Source organism: Canis lupus, chromosome 27 (genome assembly GCF_003254725.2).
Source record: "Canis lupus dingo isolate Sandy chromosome 27, ASM325472v2, whole genome shotgun sequence".
NCBI classification, from domain to species: domain Eukaryota; kingdom Metazoa; phylum Chordata; class Mammalia; order Carnivora; family Canidae; genus Canis; species Canis lupus.
The window spans coordinates 44,590,132-44,611,157 of record NC_064269.1 but is presented as its reverse complement, the minus strand read 5'-3'; the positions used below and the strand labels follow the sequence as shown (position 1 = coordinate 44,611,157).

The window sequence follows — 21,026 nt, the reverse complement described above, 5'->3', positions numbered from 1 at the left end:
TCCTAGTATCTGGAAAAGGGCCCAGGATGTAGTCAGCTGTCAGTATGTATGTCAAATCTTGTGTAACGGGATGTTTGGATAGGTAGATGCATGGATGCATGGTGAATCGCTAAATAAATTCTATGGCATTTCAGACCCAATGTCAAATCAAGAAAATACCAATCCATTCCTTCCCCCTTTTCAGATGCAGCCACCTGTTCTTCCAGTTTCTCACTCTTAAAAAAGAAAAATATTCTCCCTGTGACCCTCACCTACCCCAACATCTGCACTCCATCTGCTTCATTCTTCCACCATTTCTGCCTACGAGGAGGCTGTTCTATTAACTCTGAAGTCTGATGTGGCCCAGAAACCTCTTCCCCAGGACACTCCTAAAGAGGAGGAAATGGCTAATGAGTTGGCACCAGTTCTTCCTTGGATAGGGGATGAGAAGTTTCAGGGAGGAGGGGAAAGAACCCTCCGGAAGGGTAATAGAATTCTATTTAAACACCATGTTTTCATTTATGTTTTTCACTAAGCACAAAAGCTCCCCTTTAAGCCCTCATCTCCTGGCGAACAGACTATTCCTGCCCATCTGAGTCACGTATCTCTGGGCAGCCAGACCTTCTGACTCACTGGTGGTTGAAATCTCAGATTCACAATACCACAGAGCTACTAAAAATAGGAACCATGTACCTGGGCCCCAAAATAGGACAGAGACAAACATGGCTCTTAAAAAAAAAAAATACTGCCCTGTTAATGTAAAAATCAAAGCGGGGCTATGATTGTCCTCTTTCAAAGGGTCTTCAAATTTAATAAAACCCCCTTAAATCATTTGGAAATTGGCAGGCTAAATGGACAGATATAATAGATAGAAAGACAGATGGGCAGAGTTGGAATAACTCTGCCTAACACATTCTGGTTGTTTTTATTAGAAAAATCTAGATCTTTAAATTAGCACTGGGTATTTCACAGCAGTGGCAGGGAAATGAAACTTCTCATCCATGCTTGGTGGCGGTTTCTCTCTTGAGAATCAATGTGGCTTAAAATAGTTTGGGAAATTGTCACAGAGAAACAAAGAGGATGCTTAGGGTTTTGTTTTGTTTTGTTTGGAGAAGTTTTTACTCCTTTTCTAGGCTTTTGAGGTCTCCCTATGCTAAAATCTTCCAGCTTTTTTTTCTTACTACTTAAAAACTGCGTGTACTCTAACAGCCTTAGGACCAGCCTTGAGTTGTTTTTTTTTTTTTTTCCAGCCTTACGTTTTTGGGGAAAGATATCTATATCACTGCCATACATTCTTTTTGCCAAAAGTTGTGACAACTTACTTCATTCTGAATCTCCACTCTAGAATCTACCATGAGCTTTCACTTGTGCTGCCTTGTGTGACCTCAAAGCAATCTATAATGAGGTCAGGCAGATGTCAGCCCTCTTAGTCTACAAGACAAGACACTGGTGCCAGAGGAGCAAGTGCTCAGAGGGAGCAGGTCACTCAGCAGGCAAATGGCAGATCTGGGTCTCTAACCCAGGATCCCACTCACACATATCGAGCACATGGAAATACATTTGGAAGAAAATAGAGCAGATCGGCTTTCTGGCAATGGGAGGGAACCAATGTGTGGATATCCTGCCCTGGTAGCCTGCTAACCATGGAAAAATGCCTTTCCCTCTTCTTTACCTGCACATCTTCGAACATTTCAGGTCATTTTTAAACTAATAACCTCAACAGAGAGTAGGTGACCTAAAGTAAATTACCTCTGGAGACCATCTTCAAGAGGAAGGAAACAGCTCTGACATAATACATTGCAGCTGTTTGTTTTCACTGGTGTTTTTAATTCCCAACGACTTCCGGCAGGTGGGAGGCTGCAGGCTTGTGGGTGCAGAGCACTGGGTCACGGGACATAAATCATCAGGGCCGCTTGTGGAACACAGAATGAAACTCCAGCAGCCAATCTGAGGCTGCTGGGTGAACAAGAGTAATTCGGGTGGTTACAGTCACACTCTGCCTGCAGGGGCTTCAGATAAGGCTGGGGCCCATGAATGGCCACCACCAGCTCAGAGTATGTGTAAGAGTCCCTGAACTGGGCTTTTGGATGTCTCCACCTTGGGGCATTCACATAGATCTATGAGGGCAGAGATTGAAGAAAGGAGTGGGAGAGGCCCTAGAAATGTAGCTTAGGAACACCAAATGAATTATGAGCTTGTCTTTCCCAAATATACAATGGGAACCCTAAAGTATGACATATCTGTTAAATTTAGGAATACAATTAAATTGTTGAGAGTTGATTACAGCAGGCTTTTGGTATTTGCCATCTTATTAACCCTTGCTATGAAACCTTGAGCTTATTATCTTTGTTTTACAACTAAGGAAACTAAGAGTCAACGAGGTTAGAGAATTTTCTGGAAGTCATATAACTAGGAATGAAGTCAGCACCGAACTCTGATGTGTCAGACTTCAAAGCCAAGTTTTGCCTAACAACAGTATAATTCCTCTGCCAGATGGAAATGGAGTCATCCTAATGAACCAACACCATTATTCTCTGGGCCTAGAGTAAGTTCTAGGCCTATGGCAAGCTTTTCCCCTCTTTCAGCTCTCCCCTGTTCCAGCAGCATCATCAGTGTGTGCTAATAAACACCTGCTGAACTGCAGCGGTGCTGGGCGCCTTCATCTGAAGGTGGTCTCCTCTAGAATAGGACAAATTAAGAGTGGCCAAATGGGAGCTCCAATACATCTCCTGCCTTGTATGAATCTTTTTCACGAGTTGGGGTAACCTGAAGGAGAAAAGTTGATAGCAATGGACAAACCCACCTAGCTGAGGTAAATCAAGCTGTTGGGGAGGGAAGCAGTGTTAGAAAGGATCTAGCTCATCTCCCTGCCCTGGGGGCAGTCTTTGAGGAAGATCTTAAATCCCAAGGAGTAGAAAGAATAAGGGTCTAGAAGTCAGAAGACTGGCCCAAATCACCAATGAGTGGAGGCAAGTAACTTAATCTCTCTGAGCCTTGTTTCCTTGTAATGATTTGTGTCCTGACTTTCTCAGGATGCCCTTATAAAAATCTGATAGGGTGACAAGTGCCATTGCACTCTGAACACCAAAGAAGATACCCAAATGTTAGGCATTTCTTCTCAAGGCTCTCTGGGAGAGAGTGAATGGTGTCTTTGCATAATTTATTTCTGTTTATTCACTCTTACTGTTAGAAAGTCTTCCGGATGCCAAATTAAATCTCTCCCTGCAGTGTCCCCTGCAGTTATGACTTCTGAGGTGATGAAGAACACGGGGCCAGAGCCATTCTAACAGCATGGGCTCCTTGCTACTCGAAGGCTATGTAAATTACCTTCGAAAGTGGACTGGATGATACGCTAATGCTTCCAACATTTAGGCAAACATTTTACCTTTCCCTTAGGCCACTAAGGGATGAGAATTACAGGAGAAAAAGAAGGATGCTTGTCTTTCAAATAAGAAGCCTGAGGAAAACCAAGATGAAGAGGAGGCAAGCAAGCTGACTAGTCAGGATGGAAACCTAAGGAGCAGCATGCTGATTCCAGTCCCTGTTGGCATTGCCCAGGGGCCAGCCAGGGCAAGAAGTCAGGCCACAAGTTCTGGAGTCATTCAAGCTCACAGGGAACTCCAGCCTGTGGAGTTGGACTTAAAGGTAATTAATTAATTAATTAATTACCTTTAATTAAATGTTGACCTTGTGTAATCATTCAATCCCTCCTAGACTGTTTCCTTATCTACTGGGGGTTTAAATGAGATTCTACAGAACCTCCCATGACCCACAGGAGGGTCACCCTCCATATTGTCACTTTGACCCTCTTGTGTTCGTTCCTCTTTGAAGAACTGGGACAGGAGCAGGTCCAGGAGGATGGCTTCAGGGCTCCTGGGAGGGAAGACTGTCTACACACTGGACTTTCTTCACAGGGTCATTGCTACTTTATTCGTTTTCGCCATGATTTTCTGACTTCAGAATATTTGCTTACGATAAAAAATGTGATATTATTGAAAAACATTAGAAAGAAGAAGGAAATGCTACATAGGCATATCTTACAATTCTGGTTTACTTCTTTCTGGATTTTAAAATATATGTTTTAAATGTAATTGAGATTCTACAGCATGTACATGGTTTTCTGGTATTTCACAGGACATTATAAGATAAGCATCTGGTAATGCTGTTAAAGACTTATCCAAGATATCATTCAGCAGGCACATCTTATTGCTTAGAGGGACCACACCAGTCCCGATCGTCGAATACTTAGGTTGTTTCCAATTTTCACTTTTGAAAATAACACTGCAATATGATATTTGTACCTAAATCTTTACATATCTATATATTTTCTTCGAGTAGAAGCAGGGCTAAAAGTTATGAATACTTTTCAGGGTCTGAATGCAAACTGCCAAGTTACATTCCAGACAAGTTGACGGAAGCCCTTTCTGTTGGAAGGGCTCAGGAGTTCCTGCTTTGCCCTCACACTCTGCTTCCCTTACTAATTCTGGAGGCAAAACAGGCATTCATTATTGTTTAACTTTTTATCTCAAAATGATTTCAAACTTACAGAAAAGTTGCAAGAGTAGTAAAAGGTACTCTTAGCTACCTGTCACCCAGACTGCTCAATTGTTAGCATTGTATCTTATTTGCTTGATCATTCTCTCTCAATAGATGTAGTATTGTATCTGTAATACATATACATACATAAATATGTACATATATTTTTTTCTTTCTGGGTCATCTGAGAGTAAGTAACAAATGCAATATCCCTTTGCATCTAAATACTTCAGGATATATTTCAAAAGAGCAGTCATTCTCATGTAGCAAAATTAGAAAATTTACATTGATACTGTATCTAAACTGAAGACCTTAAATTTCACCCATCATTCTTTTATTTTCCATTTATTTATTTATTTATTTATTTATTTATTTATTTATTTATTTTAATTGGTGTTCAATTTACCAACATACAGAATAACCCCCAGTGCCCGTCACCCAATCACTCCCACCCCCCGCCCTCCTCCCCTTCTACCACCCCTAGTTCATTTCCCAGAGTTAGGAGTCTTTACATTATGTCTCCCTTTCCGATATTTCCCACACATTTCTTCTCCCTTCCCTTATATTCCCTTTCACTATTATTTATATTCCCCACATGAATGAGAACATATAATGTTTGTCCTTCTCCGACTGACTTACTTCACTCAGCATAATACCCTCCAGTTCCATCCACGTTGAAGCAAATGGTGGGTATTTGTCATTTCTAATGGCTGAGGAATATCCCATTGTATACATAAACCACATCCTCTTTATCCATTCATCTTTCGATGGACACCGAGGCTCCTTCCACAGTTTGGCTATTGTGGCCATTGCTGCTAGAAACATCACCCATCATTCTTAATAGCCAACCCCCCAATCTATTTCTGCATTCAATTCAAAATCAAGTGCATTACATTTATTTGTCATATCTCTTTAGTGTCCTTTAAATGGAAGGATTCTCTCAGTCTTCCTTTGCCTTTCATGACCGTGACATGTTTTGGAAAGGAAAAGCCAGGATATTTGTAAAATGTCCCTCAATTTGGGGATTTTCTGATGTTTTCTCATGATTAGATTAAGATTATGCATTCTGGGCAGGAATACACATAAACGATGTTGTATCCATCTCAAGGTATCACAGTGTGGGTACATGATGTGGGCTTGTCCCATTTATGGTGAGCTCAACCTCGATCTCTTGGTATTTGGGCTGCTGCCCTGGAAGGTTACTATTTAATAAGTAATTTCTGGGGAGATACTTTGAGACTATATGAGTATTCTGTTCTTTGTGAAAGGAACACTTACTGGTTTTAGTGTACATTGGCGATTCTTATTTGAACCAATGGGCTATGGCTGAGTGGTGACTTTCTAATGCCATCATTCCTTTCACATTTGTTAGTTAGCATTTTGTTTCATGGGCAAGCTGTTCTTATTCTTCCCCACTTATTTACTCTTTGAGTTATCTGCATCAGTATGGATTCATGGATTCTTACTTTATTCAATCTGTTAATGTCATTTATTTTGAAGCTCAAATCATCTCAGATTTAGCTCTTTGAACTGGCTCCTATGTCCTTGGACACATCCTTCAGCGGCACTACTTTCTGGCACCAGATATTGCAGGATTCTCTTGTGTTTACTTTGCCTTTGATTTATTTTAGTGGAGAGCATTATTTAGAGACCAAGAACTGGATGCTAGTTTTGCTAATATTCCTGGGGTGTCACTTCTCTGTCCTTCCAGCAACTACAGAGCTAGGAAATATGTGTATATGTGTGTACATATATTTATACAAAGCCATATACTTATATGTAATGTGTATGCACATATATAATGATATTAATATGGAATTTATTTCTAAATTAGAATTTTTATTAGTTATTACTTACATCAAACATTTTCCCAAATGTTTATTAGGAGGATATTGTGTGGATCTTTTGCTCATTTATCTATTATAGTCTTTGTGTTTCTTATTCCTTTGGATATATTTTTAAATATAGAAGGCAAAACACTACATTTGTGGTAAGTACTTTAACAAATTCATTACTTGACTTTCTATTTCTGGTTGTAGAGATTTCCCATTTTTTGAAGTTAGAACTATCATTGACTTTTGTAATTTTTTCCATTGTTTTTGAGCTATTAAAGTCCTCCCCAGCTAAAGATCTGATATTCACTTCTATTTTCTTCTTTTTCCATTAATCTATTTAATCAACTTGGAAATTGTGGCAAAACTGTATGAGATGAGGATCTAAATTGCTTTGATATTTTTTCCAAGTAGCTAAACCGTCGTAGCACCTCTTATTATATAATCCTTCCCTTCATCTCTGATTTATCATTGTTGTTTTTAGAAATTGCTTTTGTATCTCCAACTGGCCAGGTGGTTTTTATAGAGGTTTCAGGGTAAACTGTTTTTCTCTCCTAATCTCACATAATTTAGAATCTTGGATAAAGAACATTCTGGCTAAGCATGTGGCCTCTGCACTAAAGTAAGGGTCCCTGGATTCAACCCCAGTGCACAGCTTTTGCACCTGTAAAACAGAAATATAATTGTACCTACCTCATAGGTTATTATGAGGATGAAGTGAATCAAAACACTTACAGTGCTTAAAATGGCACTTAGCACATGGAAGAGCCCAATGTTAGTCATTATTACTTTTATTACTGTGCTTCAATGTTAACTCCTGTATTTATTTCTCAGATGGGCAACTGAGGTTCAGAAATGTGTGATGACTGTCCTGACACACCCACCCAACCCTCTCACACTAGCACGAAGAAGGTGGTTCTCTTTTATTTTTTTAAACTTTTTAAAAAAATTTATTTATTTATGATAGTCAGAGAGAGAGGCAGAGACACAGGCAGAGGGAGAAGCAGGCTCCATGCACCGGGAGCCCAATGTGGGATTCCATCCCAGGTCTTCAGGATCGCGCCCTGGGCCAAAGGCAGGCACCAAACCGCTGCGCCACCCAGGGATCCCAGTGGTTCTCTTTTACATTCTACTCAGGTAGAGTGCCATTATCTGTGCTTTTAACTTATGCAGATTCTACTATGAGATGGACAGGGATGGAGGGAGGGAAGAAGATCATATGGGTGAACCACCCACCTCTGCACTCCGCATATGTGCGCCCCTCTAGAAGTGGGAAGATACCAACTTAGTCTTTCTTAGCTCCAGTGAGCCTTTCAAAGAGATAGCATCTCACCACACTGGTGGGTTGTGAGTGTTTAAAGATGGGTATTTTTCCAAATAGCATGGCCCCTAAATGCAAACCAACTCCTGTACTTCCAACTGGAGCTCCACTGCCCCGGCAACAGACTTCTCATCTGAATGGAGCGAAACCAGCTGTGGCGGCCTTCCTGAAAAGGCCACTCTGCAGCCTGGTAATTTCCTAAAGGATTTGTAGGGGAATTTTTTTTTTTTTTTTTTTTTTTTTTTTTTTTTTTTACTATAAAGACCATGACAGTCATGTCCTAGGCACCTAACTGGCACTTTTATACCTTGGGTCTTTCCCCTCTCTAACTCTAACCTCATAAGGTGCATATGACCATATCTTTCCCACACTTAGAGCGTCTTACCATATCCCCATTTTCACTCAACTACATGGCATCTATAGCTAGTGAACATAAATGTTTTCCTTTTCTCAAAATGCCAAAAGCAATATTGATTGATCGATTGATTGAGATTTGAAGAGCCTAGGGTTATAAGGCAGGGTAGGTTATGTGACATGCACAGAACAGGACCACTTACTTGATGCCATCCCCAAAAGCACTATCTATTAATGAGGGTGGGCACCCAGCGACTCCCTGTCTTGATTGGGGGGCCTGGCACTGGCCGATACATTGCTACTACAGATGAGGGGAGGCCTTCCTGATGAGTTAGTTTCTAAACTTGGCTTGAGTACGGCAAACAACCGTTATAATATCAAGACAGCACCTAATTCTAGCTAATATACTACAAAGTTCTATGTGTTTGAAAAATTGTAATAAAGAGTAGAAAATGTTGATGCTCTTATTCCACTAATCAAAACCATTATGAAATTATGCACAGGAAAAGGACAGGATCCTGGTAGAGAAGACAGGTGCATGAGTGCAGTCATGAGAACACTGGTACCCATCAGGGCCAGTGGTGTTCGCACATTCACTGTGGCCAGGGGACCATCAAAAGGAGTGGGACACCACCATACACCAACATGGCTCTCAGGCACTGTCTTCAGCTCCCTGTCACAAAACGAGGAGGTGCTTACAGCAAACTTCATCAATGCCCATCCCGTTGTTGCTCCTGAACAAACCAATTTGAGAGGTAAGAATAGCACAGGGATGACAACAAGCAGGACTGGTTCATGTGCAGAAAACCCCACTTGGTCCCAGTTGAGGCACTGCATTGCTCTTTAGTCATTCTGTGGAGGCTGCGAGGAGTGCTCTTGTCTAGCTGCACTGTCAAAGTGTGTGCTGTAGCTGATTAATAGCACAATAAGGAAGGCAGTCACTAAAGATGACTTTCTAATCGGGATGACACAGTAAAAGCCCCCATCTAGTCATCATTGTTGTACCATACCAAGATGGTAAACAAATGGCCCGAGAACAGACCAAGTGGTGTTTTTTTTTTTTTTTTTTTTTTTTTTTTTGGTCAAGTGGTGTTTATTCACTCTGTTTCCACCTTCCATAAACCTTATCTGTCAAACCACATGCCCACCTAGGTATTTCATATGAAGCTGTTCACGCTGGTTTGAAGACTGCTGATCTGCCTGTGTTCACCTGCGTTCATAACGTCTTTCCTAGGGTGAATGAACAAAAGTAGGCATCTGACAATCTGGCCTGCCTTTGTTGCTCAGGCTGACTACCCCGTACTGTGTGTACTACAAGTGCAAAGTCCATCTCTATCTTCAGCTCATTTCAATGCCCATTCTGGGGACAGAACTAAGTAACAACTGTGGACAAATTAAAAGGAATGAAAATGCTGGAATCATGGGACTTTGCTGCTATGATAACGTCTAAGAATGTACGTTAAACCTAGGCACAAAGCTCCACTGGGCAGACACTGTTCGGCGAGGGGTGGGGAACAGAATATCCATGGGACCGTTCTGCTGCCCAGATGCCAAGAAGAAAGAACTAGGCAGAGAATCTTGAGAAATCCGGGACACTTCAATAAACGTCAAAACTCAGGGATGATTGAAGGGGCACCTGATAGCACAGCCAGCATCCTCTCGACACTTCATGCATGGAGAGCAAAGGGGCAAGCAGCCTCGCCTCTTTGACAGATCTAACAAGATTGCTCTTTTGGCTGAGGTGCTATCAAAATTCTCCTCTGCAAAGAACTGGTCTCCTATCTAGGCCATCTGGTAGATGTATTTTCCTAAGGAGTAATTACATGATCTCATCTTTTGAATTAGATATTCAGGATGACAGGCCATAGGTGAAGGAGGAAGGTAAGGTTAAAGGAAGCATCTAAGGGTTTTTCACCAAGATGCCAGGTTTCAGGGATAACCTCACCTACCAGTTCTAGTCATGTTCACTGTCTTCTTGAATTCATCTCCCTTTATGGGTACGTATAAGGAAGCAACTGAACTTTCATCTTGCTTTTGACAATGCAACCCTCCAAGGTCACTATTTTTCATCATCGCCCTCCCTTCCTTCCCAGTCATGCTCCAACCAGCAGTGTCACTGAGTGAACTTCACCAATCAGGTTCATGGGTTCTAAATTCCTGCCCATATCACACAATACTTCTTAGAACTAAGGTCATCCTCATAGTCTGTTAGAAATGGATGGAGTGTGAAGGTCATTTGGTCAAAGTTTATCTTTCTATAGTGGATTGGTTAGCTACAAGGCCTCAGAACTAGCTATTGACAGAATCAGAAAGAAATCTCAGAAATCCTGACTCTACCACTGAACTTCTTTGTATAGAAATAGGAAGAGGGGCAATCCAATTAACTGAATATTTCTGGTTAATCGTATATGCCTGACAATGTGTTCATTTTGGAGTATTTGCAAAGGAAATGTAAGTACTGTGTGTGCTACAAGTGCAAAGAATTTATTAAGCTCCTGAAAAAAGCAAGAGGAATAGACATCCAACATCCAGGATCTGAGTCTCCAGGGACAGGTCTGGGCTTCCTCTTTTTGTGAATTAAACAAAGTAGAAGCTTACTTATTCCTTCTTATATAAAAATCTGGAGGTAAACAGTACCTACATAATTTATACATGCCAGATGCTGCCAACTCTCCATTGACACATCTCCAGGGTGTGGACCTCCTATCCATGGACCAAGATGGCAGCGAGAGCTCCAGCCATCACATTTTTGGCAGAGGATAAAGAAAGAAACAAACAGTGATAGAAGAAGGGTAGGAATGGCTATTAGAGGGTAATTGATGTCTCTGCCACAGCACTATTGAGGGAATGTTCACCAGATCATGAGCCTCCTGGAGTCCCTGCACTTGCATATTTTTAGAAAGCTTCCTGAAGAGTTGCTCATGCATACCCCTACCTAAGGACAATTAGATTAGATCCCATCTCAGTTACCTTTCAGTCATAAGCCATTCCAAGTGACATGAAATGAAGAAAAATCAATGAAGTATCACATGATGCTGTGTTTCAAGCAGTAAGTCCAGTGAGTTGATCGATGTAACCAGGCCTTAAAAAGTGGGTGAAATATGGACTGGGCCCCCAAGACCAAGAACAATGTTAAGAGCTGCAGGTGGTATTCACTGCAGACACACTATGAAGGAAGCTAAGAGGGAGGAGTCATGCCTGATTCAATTTGTGGAAAATCATTACTGGAGTCTCAGGGCAGCGGGGCAGTGACTTTAGGCTGGGTGCCCGGGCCATTTTCAATGAGACCAAGAACCTGCCTCATCCAGGAAGAGGGGCCTGGGGGTCGCTGAGAATCCAGTGTCTTGGAGTTGTAGGAGAGCTCATCAAAATGCTGATGCCGAGGCCCCACATCAGATTTATTTAATCAAATTAAAATTCTCTAACATACAGTATTTATTTTATTTTATTTTTTACGACTTTATTTATTCATCAGAGACACAGGGAGAGAGAGAGCGAGAGAGGCAGAGACACAGGCAGAGGGAGAAGCAGGCTCCATGCAGGGAGCCCAACGTGGGACTCGATCCTAGGTCTCCAGCATCACACCCTGGTCCAAAGGCAGGCACTAGACTGCCGAGCCACCCGGGTGTCCCTAGTAATGTTTTTAATTTGCAGTTTTTACAAGATTCCCAGGTGATACTTAATGAACACGAGCTCAGAGTTCCCTCTCAGGCAGGACACTCCCTGTGAAAGACATACCATAAGGCCTTCATCCCCTTAATCCCACTCCTGCCCTGCAATGGGCTTCTTTTCTCTAGCATGCTCTCTCCCCTCTTATTTTTAAGAGTCTTATTTTTCTTTTCCTTTTCCTTTCCCTTTTTCTTTTCCTTCCCCCTGCCTCTCTTAATCCATCTCTCAAAATCCCTTCTGAAAAACTTAATGAAAAATAAAGTGCTCCTGAAACACGGCTAAGGTGGAACTCCCTACCCCTAGCCCCTCCCATGTCCTTCTCCCACAGTGACCAGCAGAGGGCGCACAGGGCCGGAGGTCCAAGGGGGTGGAGGGGGGAGGACCCCTGGGAAAGCCAGCTGCAAACCCAGAGTGGGGGCCTGTGTCCTCCTCCTGCCCCCTCCTCCTCCCTGCTCTAGGGAAAGCCTCCTGCTGCTCACGGAGCCCGGGGCACAGTGGCACTCAGGACGTGACCAGGGCAATGCCACCTTGACCATGCGGCCAGGACTGGCCTTACTCACAAGTGCAGTTGGCAGCTATTACAGGATTTGAAAGGAAGCAGGAAAAAAATCTGTTTGGCTTCAAAAGGGACCAGAGTGAAGCTACCATTTATTGACGGTTCCTCTGGGTGCCAGGCTCTGTGCTGTGTGCCCAATGTGCAGAATATCACTTAATCCCTGGGTTACAAATCATATGGCAGGAGCCCAGAGAGCTTGTGTAATTCACCCTCATCCATATTAATGAGGATCAGGATTTGATGTCTGTCTATCAGAGCCCATATTCTTTCCAATAAACCTATGCCATGACCGCCCTCCCTGCCCCCAAATGCAACCACTAGCCAATTACTTGGTAGGGATTATCGGCAAATGTCCTACAGAGTGCCCCATTAGTGAACTCATCTACCATTTTGTGACCAAGTATTCTTACTGCATCAGAGAGTTTAGTGGATAATTTTCCAGTGTGAAAGGAGCTCAGAGGAAATGGGACTGGAGATTAGACAGCATCGGAGGGGGGCAGAGGTTGCTCGGGAAGGGCTTTTGGAGAGGGTGGGTGCTCTGGACCAAAGGTAGCACAAGGCGGGGGAGGCAGAAGGGAGCTGGAGAGGGCAGTGCACTTGCCCACCTCGCAGCACTGCACAAACTTCTCAGATGGCTAAGTGCTCGCAAAAGAGCCCATGCCCAGGTGGAGTTTGAGAACAGACCTGGGTTTAAATCTGTGTGTCCTTGACTCAGTCACTTCACCTCTCTGATTTTCTCATCTGTGGAAATGGAGATGAAGGTTCCCTTCTTGCGGGGTCATGGTGAAGTCCATAACCAAGGTGAAAGTGCCCAGCACAGTGCCGGCATACAATAGGTGTGCAATCGCTTTTCCCTCATGGGTGCATCAGACAGCAGGGCAAAGGCAGAGGCAGGCCACGCAGAGACCCAGCTCAGCTCCCCTGGCCCAGTGCCATCCCCCCCACACCCTACCACACAGGCCCATCAAGCAGGTGATTTATGGAGGCCTGTTTATTTCCATTTCATATTGTTAATGACCTTTGGAGTCTAGCAGCAAGTCTGCCCTATTTCCTACTTCAGACAGAAGAGCAGAACAGAAAAGCAGCTGAAAGCATCAGGATCCTGGCAACACTCCTTCTCCAACAGGTGCGGGCTGAGGAAGCAGTTTCCCAGGCAGACAGGGCCTCAGTGGCTCTGAGTGGCAGGAGGGGTTGGGAGTGCTGTGCACTCCTCTTGCACATATGAAACTGCCTTGAGCAAACATGGGGACAAATCCAGCATATCGTCCGAGTACATGCTCGGGTGCCCCGGGGCAAAGTTGCTGGGCAATAAGGTCACAGCTAGTCCCTTCCTGGTCCAGAGAAACGACAACATGAAACATGGAAAACCTCCAAAAAGCAAGACTGATAAAGCAACGAACACTTGTCGGACTCCCCCCAAGCGTCCACTGCCCTGTGAGGTGCTTGCATGTCTTGCGCAAGGCCGAGGAGGTCCATGGATGTCAGCCCCACCCTTCACTCTTCTGAGGGAAACTGAGGCTACTGTGAGTCACTTTCAAGCATCAGAGCTGGGACTTGCACTCTTATTTTTAGGCTTGGAGAGAAGGATTGACAGTTCTCTGGACACTTGGGTTATATATAGAGCCAACTGGCTTGTTCTCAAATGGAAATGTCCAGACAGACTACACCACCCGGACGCACCAGAGCAATGGAAAGGCCTACCACACAGGAGGCTGAGCGGGAAGGGCTTGGCTCTCAGGTGCTCTTCTGCCACCACCACTCCCCACTCCAAGCTCTCACCCATTCGGCTCTGCTTGGAAACAGGACAAGGTCTGCCCCCACTCGAGACAGAAGGTCCCCAGCCCATCCCTCAGCTCCCAGACACCGTCTGGAGGCTGTCTCCAGAAGCTTGCCTCACCTGACTCCCTGCGCCGACTCACCACAGAGCCCTACTCAGCCTCTGTTAGGCTCACTCTTGTCTTACTGCGGTTCCCCAAGCCTCTGGTGAAGATACCACCTAGGAAAGAGCAGCACAGGAGCCACTGGAAAGTAGGTTGTGAGGTGAGCTGGTTTTCACCAAGCGAAGAGTCTGCTCTCTTCAGGGCCGGAAGGGGGCAGGTTCAGGGCAGAAGGTTCAGCATATGGGGACCCGCAGGGGGAGGCCAGCGTGGGAGGGTGGGTTCTGGGGCTGTAGCCAGCCTCCCTCCGATTTGTTTCCAGGTGGTTCCATGCTCCACCCACCCAGAGCACCCAGTCACCCCCCTGGGTCCCGTCCTTGCTGGCCTGGTCCACCAACGAACCAGGTTCTTGTCTCCCCACTGCCCTTGCCAACAGGAGCTGCGGTGGAGAGCACAAACCCACTCAGCTCCCGAAGAGCAGAGCCCAGCCATGCTGCCACCAATGAAAGCTGCTGGGCTGCCTTTTGTTTTTCTCTGGATGGTGAGCTTAAAGAACAACTTCAAAACTTCAAATTTACTTAGAAATGTGATTTACCAGATTGAGAAGACACAGCAAGATCTGCCGGAAAAAGAGCTGCAGCTGTGTTTGGCTGTCTTCTGCATGTGCGCGGAGAAAGGGAGAGGGAGCCGGAGGAAGGGGGAAGGGGATGCAGAAGAGCAGTAACATAGTGAGAAAGACTCGAGAGCAGGGCTGGGCCAAAGCTCAGGTGCACGATGTGGACCGTCAGAACTGACAGTCCCATGAGCAACTGAGTTGGAGGTGACAAGCCCTCTGCTGCCTTCTCAGGCTTGTTCTGAGCTCCAATGGGATGGCGCAGTTGGAAGAGATTGGAGACCGTACGTGGAGCATCATGACCAAGAGGGACCACTGGGGCACCTCGCGGTGGCAGGATACATGATCCCTGGAGCTGATGTGCTGCCCCCTTCCCAGCCCTCGGGCAATCCTCAGAGGTTTCTGCATTTAGGAGCACCACTACTACATTCATTAAAAATAGAAACCATCATCAGGGCGGGGGTGGGGGGGGGGCTCCAGAACCACCTGTGAGTCACCAGGTTGCACCTCGTGAGCAAGTGGACCTTCCCAGATCCTCAAGCACTGCTCCTTGCACATCCTCGGAGCAGGCATATTTGCACGGCAAGTACCCTGCAATGGTAAATGGTATGCACCTACCAGCGTAAGGCAACTCAACAGATTCAATTGATTTCTTTTTTAAAAAGACTATTTATTTGACAGAGAGAGAGAAAGAATAAGCAGGAGGCACAGGCGGAGGGAGAGGGAGAAGCAGGCTCCTCACTGAGTAGGGAGCCCCAAGCAGGACTCGATCCCAGGACCTGAGCCGAGGACAGATGCTTCACTGACTGAGCCACCCAGGGGACCCTGAATTGATTCCTTATAAGAGTCTATAAAGAAATGAGTTTTAGCTATTGAACAAAATATGATGGCTCGGCAGCTACATCTAGTTCTGAGCTCTCTTGCCAAGCTGAGATGCCTCCCAGGAACGCAGCGGTCCCTCAGAGGTGGGAGTTCTCTGGACGTACACACCCAGGTCCCTCTGCACTATACCTTTGAGGCAGGAACCTGACACCATCACAACATAGTCTGACTTTGCCCTTTTCTGCCTCAGAGTCTTTGCATTAGCTGTTCCTCTGCCTCTAGCGCTCTTCCTCCAGACTGTGACACGGCTAGTTATCTTCCCTCATTCAAGTCGCAGCACCTTCTCAGACAGCCCTCAGCTCCCACCCTGTGATTTCACTTCCTTCTTAGCATCTATCGCAATCTGAAACGACTTGCTTTTTTAGTTGATCTGCACTTCATCGTCTGTTCTCCGTACCCACCCCACACTCACACATAGAGGGAAGCTCTAGCTTACTCACCATGGTATCCCTAGAACCTAGTCGTCCCTGCTGACATCCAGCAGGTGCTCAGTATGTACCAACTCACAAGGACTAATGAATTAATTAACTAATTCATCCATGTCAACACATGGCTAAGTAGTATTGCATTAAATCATCCCATCAGGACTATGAGGTGGCGGGGGGGGGGGGGTTGTCCCCATTTTATGGATGGGGAACTAAGGTCCTGACCAACCTTGCTAGCAGTGGGAGACTCCATGGCTCTACTGCCCTCACTGAGGGATGGAAGGCAGAGGCCATCCTGTCCTACCAGGGGACAGAGGAGGGACTGAGGTTCCACAGGCACTTGCTCCTTCCCCCACCACACTCTAGAAACCAGAAAGAGGTCCCCTGGGAAAGGTGGGAGGATTTGAAGAGCCATCAGGGCTACAGCTGGCTGCAGTGACCCTGGCAGCCTGAGCTGGGCCCAACGGGCAGGCCTGTGTTGGCCGGAGGACGAGGTTGTGCCTCACACACCTTTAATTTTCAATAATGCAGCGACTGTAGCATGTGATTCCAGGCTGCAGCCTCAGCCACCCGTAGCCATACACAGCTGCTGCTACAGCGGTCATGGCCATCGGAACCTCTCCTCTGCTCCAAGGATTCTGGGGGATCCAGCAGTTCTGGCTCTCACCCAGGACCTGGAACTGTCGTGGCGTGTGTGTGGAGAGTGTGCAGAGCGGGGCTGGGGCGGGCCCGGGACGCGTGCAGACAGGCTCAGGTTTCCAAGCATGTTGGGAATACTGGCGTCCTTGTCTTCTGCTCCTGCCCTTAGCCGCCTTGGCCTAAATGCCCAGCCTAGGCTGCAAACCTCAGAGATGAGCTTAATTAATACAGTCCTTCTCTCAAGGGGCACCGTGCCCTGAGGGTGGGTCACAGAGAAAGGCAGCCTTAGAGGGAGGCGATGGCAACCCAGAAAGATCTTCATGCACCTGATTCGGGAAGCAAGCCCGGGGCACCAGTCCCTCCCCCCGCCCTTCCTCGTAGTAACCAAAATGCCACGGGCACAGAAACGGGAAGGGCAGAGGCCCAAGGGTGACGATCACGTGTGCAGCCCGCTAATTACAGTAATTGCTATTTAATGCTCTGTGTGTATTTCCTCAGACTACGCAGGACCTGAATAGGACATATTGGTATTGGATATTTGGGTATTTGCTGTTTTCTTTTTCACTACAAATATATATATTCAACAAACACATGGGAAATACATGAAAGCAAGACTGAGACTGCCATGGAGGGTAGAGCTGCTGGCTGTTCGGGCGGCTGGAAGAAGTCAAGGCTGCGAGGCTGGGTTTAGGGAGTGTGGGTCCCACAGGGCCTGGGGTCCAGGATGTGAGTGCAGGCACTGACTAACCACTGGAAATCCGATGTTTCTGCTCAGTTTGGAGCCAGGGGCCCCGAGGTCAGTAACAATGGGGCTTGTCCTCAGGCAGGGGACACACCCAGTGGCCTGAGCCTGGACCAGCTAGAAGCAGAATCCCTGGGGGGCAGGGGGCGGAGAGGGGACTGGCTGCCTGAGAAGGGAAAGGAAATACGTGATGGCAGAGTTAAGAGACCATCCTGCAGCAAAGCCCCAAGGGGACCTGCTGCAGAGGGGTGGGGAGCTGGTGCCAAGACCAGAATAGCTCATGGGGCTTCCTCAGCCCTGGGAAGCGGTTTGTATTTTCCCTGAAACACTAAAATGACTCAAGCGTGAGGAATTGAAATGTCTGGCGGGAACCTCCTGTGTCAGGGGGTGCCTCCCTGGGTTGTCTCAGGATCTGGCCCCTTCCCCCTGAGCACTCCTGCTGCCTTCCCTCCCAGGGAACATTCAACCCTCCTCAGCCCAGCACACTACCTGCCCAAAACCTGTAGATGAGTCAGATAAGATTAAAATCCACAGCAAGAGCAAAGCAAGGAATGAAAGTCTGACAGGTGGAAGAAGATGGGGCCTGCTCTTGGGGGGTTGCGCAGGTCTGTGATGAGACCTCAGGAAATGAGTAGCAGCCACAGCCCCAGGCCTGAGGCTCACCTCTTGGTGCCCCCACAGGTGGACCCCGGAAGCCAGCCAACCAGTGCTGCCAGGACCTTTTCCCAAGGAGCAAAAGGGGTACAGGGTGCAAGGGGTGTCAGGAGCTCAAGCCACGCAGGACAGCCCGTCTGCTTCCCGGACTGCCGTGTGGGAAAGTGATCCGTTCTTGTACGGTTCCTGGCAGCCGCACATCACATAGGCTCTGGGAGGGAGCCCTCGAGGCTTCAGGGATCCACAGGGATCCCTGCCTGGTCAGGGCAGTGACAGAGCTGACGATACAGTACAGTAGGAGGGCCCTTTGACTTCCTCCCACAGGGGAGCCTGTGAACCTAACGTTCCCAGGAAAGAACCAGTGTCCGAGACTTATGAGCACCCCTGGAGACAGGATTAGAGCCTCGGGAAGACGTCAGTATTATCAGAAATGGAGCTCAATTCTGAACGTCTCAGTCATTGTCTCAGGGAGCAGAACTCAGAGGAGTAGCCTGGCGTGACTTCCTCCCTCCTTCCTCCCTTCCCTCCTTTTCTCCGTCTCTCTCCCTTTGGACACTTCCTTCCTGCCAGCACTGCTGCACAAGTGTCTGCCTGCCACGTGGCATCGAGTCCCCAGCTGTGTCCCAGCAGCCACTCTGACTCCGCTGTTTCCCGAGACCCCCAGCAATGGGTCTCTAGACTATGAGCCTCTGGAAGGCAGGGGCCATGTCCTTGCAGACTGTACAGCCCTGGGCCCGACACAGTGCTGGACACAGAGTGAGCACTTGAACAACGTGGCCAGCCACTGGGAGGATAGATGGATGATGCCTCTTTCTGGTCTGCACAGCAAACCTGAGAATAAAGACCAATTTATCCCAAGTGTCATTGGATCTGTCTGCCTTTGGTCTTCATCCAGGAAGGAAGGTTCTTGCAACGTGGTGCTGGTCTGTGGCTCAGTACGGCAGGCTGACACCATGAGTGTCACACTGCCCCGCCCCCATCACCTCACTGAAATCATTGTTGAAGTGTCCACAAAGTAAGATGTCTCCTTGTCTTGCAGCCACCTGTCAGGCCTGTAATTACTTTTCGCAGCTCTCATAAAACCTTTTCTGACTGTGTGGGTTCCAACTCCAGAAGGAGACTGAATGGAGGGGCCTATAGAAAAGTCTTCAATCACCTGATTTGGGGAAAGTCAACTAGGCTAGAACAACTTGCACTTTCCTGGTCATTCCTAATTACAAGCAAGCCACTTGTACCCATCAGCCCCACTCCCAACCCTAAGCAAACCTTCCAGTGTGTCTTGGGAGTACCTTACCCCATGGCTCTCCACTTCCTGCCTCCATAGCACGTGTAGACGGAACATCTCCTCAGGACTCCGCCTCCGGGAGCTTCCCCCCACTAATTAAAACATGATGCCATTTATTTATTCCTTCCAATGAGTTTAAGTCACTGTGTTATCACCTCTCCCAGGGCTGGTTTCAGTTTAATTATGAAATGAAAGGCGATCATGTCTTTTTATCTGCTCTCCTGAGATCTCTTCATGTAGATCACAGCAGCAAAGGGACCTGAGGAGTTACAGCCATCCCCTCCAGAACTGGCCTCTCTCCTCTCCGTGTCCCCACGTCCAGTCATCAGGGGGACCTGCCCTCATCCACAGTGCTCACACCCTCCAAGACATTACTTCTGTTCAGCGGGATTCAGACACAGCAAAAATTTACTTACTGCATTCCTTTTATGTTTAAAACAGTTTTTTCATTTAAAACAAATTGTGGCAAAATACACATAAATAAAAAATTTACCATATTAATCAGTTCTAAGCGTACAATTCATTAGCATTAAGCACATTCACATTGCTGTGTAACCATTCTCCAGACTCTTATCTTGCAAAACAGATACTCTAGTACCCATTAAACAACTCTTCCTTCTCCCCTACTCCAGCCCCTCCTCATCACCATCCCACCTACTGTCTCTGACTTTGGCTACTCCAGATACTTCATGCAAGTGGAATCATATAGTCCCTGTCTTTTTGTGACTGGCTTATTTCACTCAGCATAAAGTCCTCAAGATTCATCCATGGTAGCCTGCGTCAGAATTTCCTCTCTCTCTAAGGCTGAAGAGCAGTCCGTTGTACGACTAGGCCACATTTTGTTTATCCATTCATCCATCAATGGATGATGGGATCTCTTTCACCTTTTGGCTGTTGTGAATTATGCTGCTATGGACATGGGCGTACAAACATCTCTTTGTGACCTAGCCTTTCATTCTTTTGGATATATATCCAGAAGTAGAATTGCTAGATAATATGGTAGATCTGTTTTAAATTTTTGAGGAACTTCCATACTCTTTTCCATAGTAGCTTCACCACTTTACATTCCTGTTGACAGTGCATGAGAATCCCAGGTTCTCCACATCCTCACCAATATTTGATTTTTTTTCTCTTTCTGTTCTGTTTGGCTTTGATGTGGAAGGTAATGATAGCCTGTCATATTTCAGGCACTATGCTGAGTGCTTGGCCCACATAATCTCATTTAATCCACAAAATCATACCAACACTCAGTAGGTGGCAGCCACTTCCCTGTGTCACTGGCCATCTTTTTATGCATTTCTCTCTACTGGCAACCAGCTCTCTTGATAGCATGAGCCTATGAACAGTCGCATAGGGTGCCAGCAAGGCCTTGACTAAGCAGATACTTGGTTACTTGGTCACCTTTGTTGGTGAACTAATGAGTTAATAGTGTTTCAGGCATCAACAAGTAGTTAAGGAGGTCTCTTTGGCCACAGGGGTCTCCAGGGATCTAACCCTACAGACGCTACTCTAGCCATGCCTGAGCCTGTGCCTGGCATTTTGAACAGAACTAACAAGGACTTTCCTCACCAGCTGAAGCAGACTTTCCAAAAGCAACCAGTCCTATGTGAGCATTATGTGTCAGTTCTATCTTGGCTTGTGCATGAAGCAGATTTCCAAAAG

General features: G+C 46.2%; 1 protein-coding gene and 1 long non-coding RNA gene across 41 annotated transcripts in view; one reads left to right on the top strand and one right to left on the bottom strand.

Moving 5' to 3' along the window:
- The window catches only part of CACNA1C (calcium voltage-gated channel subunit alpha1 C), a 746,601-nt gene that overhangs the window by 377,385 nt on the left and 348,190 nt on the right, over positions 1-21,026 (bottom strand). The window lies entirely within an intron of this gene.
- Positions 1,076-17,070, top strand: LOC125753812 (uncharacterized). 2 transcript variants are annotated; one of them, XR_007406406.1, is made up of 5 exons: positions 1,076-1,674; positions 2,342-2,524; positions 3,376-3,624; positions 8,526-8,777; positions 9,175-17,070. It is a non-coding gene; the product is annotated as an uncharacterized LOC125753812 (long non-coding RNA). The 2 variants fall into 2 exon arrangements; XR_007406405.1 differs by lacking the exon at positions 2,342-2,524.